General features: G+C 33.2%; 1 protein-coding gene across 1 annotated transcript in view; it reads right to left on the reverse strand.

Annotated features, from left to right (window-relative positions):
* Nucleotides 1-4906, reverse strand: part of LOC125502494 — a 127214-nt gene that overhangs the window by 106208 nt on the left and 16100 nt on the right. The window lies entirely within an intron of this gene.

Genomic DNA, 4906 nt, shown 5'->3' on the forward strand with positions numbered 1-4906 from the left:
GATGGTTCTTGATTACTTTTTGATAAATAATTCGTTCTTATTGCGAAATAGGAGCACTATTTATCAATCTGTAATAAAAGACGTGAGGAAATTCTTCTTTTTTAGAGACAAAAATTTTTGAGGCGAAATACCCAAAAAGAAGTTTGTAAAAAACATGTGGAAGATTGCTTAACGAAAAAGTAAATTAAAAGGTTACACATAAAAAAATACTAAGTTCTGAACAAAGCAATTATACATTTTTTCCAATGAACCATTAGCCTATGCCAAAAAGTTTGATTCTTACCAAGGACTAAAGTGTTCATTTACATCAATAAAGCGTTCCAAAGCTTGACTTCAATTCTAGTCTGTATTATTACGCGTTTGAAAATTACGTAACTGCGTATTTGAGAAAACAGCTCAATATTTTCCAGATGAACAACAAGAATAATTTTAGATAAGATCATAAACAATTTTAAAATGGCTTGTCTAGTTTAAATAAGACTCATTAGAACACAAGCATTAAAATCGTTACAAAAAAATAAAACTATTAAATTCTTCTTGTTAATAAAAATTCATAAAGTAAGTATTTCTTGGCCACCAATTGTTAGTGGTTTAAATTCACCTACACAGCCTTTGCAAGCCTAATTCCTTTTAAAAGGGATTTGTTTGAAAAAACTATTTAAATTATTTAAGCAAACTGAGAAAATCCACGTTACACTGATAACTTTGGGCCAAATTTTTGGGATAAATTCTGATTATTGCGAGGGAACTTATTTCAATTTGAAGCGTTACTTACAGCAATTATTTCTCGGTTAGTTCGTGTTTTTGCAATTTTTCTACAGGGTGGCAAATGAAACAATGCAAAATTTGCAAATTTCAACGTTCCACATGCTCTCAGTTGGATAAAAGAACGTTTGCTTGTATTTCAATACCATGGGCATTAAGGTAAACCTTGTACCTCGAAAAAAGTTCTTGAATTGTTTGCTCATCTCCTTTATATGTAGAGCCGTCTCAAAAAACAACTTTTTGGTATTGCAGTAATAATTTTTTTCTTTTGAACCGATTCTTCAAAATCTTAATGTTAAAATCGACTGCAAAATCTAAAACTTTGCAATCGACCATGCATGAATGAACGAAACATGTGAAAGTAAATTTCACTTGTTTGAAAATCTTTCAGATTTACATATTTCTGGGGTAATTTTTTGTGCAACTCTGTATATCGGATTTTTGTAGTCAGTAGCAGTCGGAAGCCACTGGGAAAATGAAATGTTTTACCATATTAAGAAAACACTTGAGAGGAAAAATCCAACAGTCTCATAAAACTTAGGTAAAAAATTAGATCTTTGCCAGCTTGGTCTATCTGGGTTCAAAACGGATAATTTTACTCAAATGTGCTGTCTCCTTTAAAACGTCGAATTTTTTTAAAGTAATCCAAATAGCAAGTGGTTTTTTTCATTGTCTTTTGAAGACATTTGATTAGAACGAATCCGAAAGTTTCATAAAATGTGTGCGGAATTGAGAATTTTGCCAGCTTGGAAAATTTGGGCTCAAAACCGACGATATTAGTAAAATGCGCTCTCTCCTTTAAAACGTGGCATTTGTGAAACTAATACAAATAGCAATTTGAAATTTTCATCCTCTTTTGAGCACATTTGATTAGAAGAGTTCCAAAAGTTTCATAAAATTTGTGCTGAATCCAGAGTTTTGCCAGCTTGGTAAATCTGGGCTCAAAACGGATGATTTTACTCAAATGCGCTCGCTGCTTCAAAACTTCGCATTTTTGAAACTAATGGAGATAGCAATTTCAATTTTTCATCGTTTTTTGCAGACATTTGATTAGAAGGAATCCCAAAGTTTTACCAAATTTGTGCAGAATGCAGATCTTTGCCAGCTTGGTGAATCAGGGCTCACAACAATAAATATCGGTCTCATAACAACGCTTGTTTTCAAATGCAGTCTTTTCTTAAAAATTTCCATTTTCTCGAAACGATTATTCCCACTAAATAGACGATTTATAATGTGATTCAATGTGAGACAAACTTAATATTAGAAGGATCAACAAAGAAAATCAGAAGCAAAAAATGAAGAAACAAACCGCGTGTTTATATGGTCGGACAAGGTGTTGGCGAAACGTTACAACTTCACAGCACGGTACGACAGACCGGTCGGGGATTTTTATCGATAGTTCAACCTAGCCTGGGATGATGGAGATAAGTTACAGCTTTCAAAACACGGTGGGCAAAACAATGGGAGTTTTGTATAGCGCCAAACACCGTGACGACCTTCGGGATAACCGCAAAAATTCCGTTTATTTCGCACATATTCGATTTGAAGCTTCCACAACATTTTTTCTGGTTAAACCAGACAATCTGGCAAAAGATGAAATTCTTCGAATGTCCATGGAAAATAGGTCCAGCGCAATTTGAAACACATGTTTCTACCTGAGGGTATCGATTTCAAAGATCCCCTAAACAGACAACAGCTTGCTTTAAATGCGACTCCAAACAAGTGTCCGCCAAATTGCCCACTTAAACGTCCAGATCGTTTTAATTGAGGATTAATGTTCCTTCCAGACGCGATGGTCTATGAAGTTTTACCTTCAACAACAGTTGAAAAGCATGAAAATCGTACGAAGAGCAGAAAAGTTACCCCAGCAAGATTAACAAGTTGATTTTTCGAGAAAAATTCAAAAACATTAGCTATTTTGGTGTTAAGATCCAAAAAAGATGGATGGACGACTTAAGAGCAGTGGCGGGCATGGATGAGATTTGCGAAGGATAGGGAAGATGGAAACAATTTAAAGAGGCCTACATCCAAGAATGGATACACAATGGTAGATAAAGAAGAATAAGAAACACTAATTCATATATAAAAATTATAATACCAACTATAATACAATAAGTTTTGATGCTGTTAGTCTATTGACTAACGTATCTGTTAACAAAACTTTACATTCAAGCGAACAAAAAATCAAATCAGTCTTTAGAAACGCACACAATAAGTATTAACAATATTTTTCAATTTATTTTCAATATAATTGTAATTAATATCAACTGAATTTCGGAATTTTCAAGGGGCCTTATCAGCTTTATTCAGTAATATATTTTTGAGGCTTTTTTGTTGGGTATGTTGCCTCAAAAATTGATGTTTTTTTAATACACAGAATTTTTAACATTATTAAAAATTCAGTAGTTTTTTCATCATAGATATAGTCCGTGATAACTTCTCAACATAATTTTTTGGTTTTAATGCTGTTTGTTCTATTGAGCATGTGTTGAAAGGTGTTGCCGCAATTATTTTTGACCTTATACAGGAATAGTTTTATTACTAATTATTCAACAGACTGAAAATATCCTGTTTGAGCTTGCCATTTGTCAAAAAGGCCGTATCCTGTAATCTCGTTAATTCGGGTACAAAGGCTATTATGTTAACATCTATTATTAGAGCCTAATTTACATCTCGTAATGACGGTATAATTAACGTAAATAATGCTGAGTTAGGAGGCAGGCAATTCGTGTAATCGATTGATGGTGAACACCACTAACGCTGCACATGTAATTGTAATTTAAAATAATATTGGTTTTGTGTAGAAATTTGCTAAGATCTAAAGAGTGTTTAGAAACTAGACCGATAAAGGGAGACAAGAAAATAGATAGAAGCTCTTCGAAGATTAATGATTTATAAGCACTTCGAACGAAGCAGTAATGCTTAAAAAATATTATGCAGAAAAACAGGTTGATAAAAGTAAATAACACCAAGAAGACGTATTGTTGAAAGCTGAATAAAATGCTGATATTCGTGTGGGAAAGTTCGCTCTTGTGTATCCGAATATTTCAAAAAACATCGTTGAAGATATTCTTCAGAAGACAAAGCTCTATTCTACGCATTTTAGGAAAGGTCGGGAGTTGCAAGAAAACGATGTTTTCCCTTGTATTGAATTTTGTTATTGGTTGCGAAAGTCCTATTTTTTTAATGTTTTGCTCCGTGATGAAAGAAGGAAGAAGAAGAAACCTTCACAAAGGACGACATTTTTCGTATACATAACGCTTATCATCATCAATCAATTTGCATTTCGGATAAAAATGGGAGACCTCAAGCCCTAAAAAAGACAAAGCGCGACAAATACATTTAACCTACATTTTTGGACAGGAGTTCCCAGAATGAATCGACTCTTAATAGCCAGATTGGAAAAACGGCTTACTTTTCTTACAGATCAATTTACCAAGTTTATTAAATTCCAAGTCATTCTCTTGGATATTAAACAGAATCATGTATTTTGCCTTACGGTTGTCCGGTTTACTCCAGCAGAACTATTCGTGAGTTTAAATATGAGTTACAGACCACAGGAAACTATTATTAAGATTTCTTAAGTTTTCTTTTGGTTTAAAAGGGGAACAGTGCTAATGTTTCTGCCCTGCATTTGGCAATTTTTTTTATCGCAATTTATATGCATTGCCTTTTTTTAATCAAATCCTTACCTTATAGAAAGGATTTTGAGATAAGAAAAATTTAGGCCCAATCTAGATTAGATATTTTCTACAATTTGCTGTCTTTGTTTGTCGGTTTAGGTTCTGGACACTTTTAATACATATGAGCTTTTGAATAAAGAAGGAACATCAGCAGACACACTTTTCTATGAAGTATCTAAATTGTGTTCTTCTAGATTTTTGCCCTGGTTTTTATCAAAAACCACTCAACTACACACTCGTCTGGGCTTTTAATTCAACCAACCTTTTAATTGCCACCAATTTATTACTCATTAAATGGGATCCAATTAAAATTTTCCAAATAATAAAGCAAATGAAGCTGAAACTGATTTCGTCTCATTAGTCATTTAATTTTTCGAATATAATTTGGCCCGAGGAGTAGGAGGCACAAGGAGTTATTATTATAAATCGTAGGGCTAAGTGAGAAACGTATTACCATT

The sequence above is a fragment of the Dendroctonus ponderosae genome, unplaced genomic scaffold, assembly GCF_020466585.1.
Source record: "Dendroctonus ponderosae isolate FM_Combo_2020 unplaced genomic scaffold, Dpon_F_20191213v2 Dpon_F_20191213_1, whole genome shotgun sequence".
Lineage (NCBI taxonomy): Eukaryota > Metazoa > Arthropoda > Insecta > Coleoptera > Curculionidae > Dendroctonus > Dendroctonus ponderosae.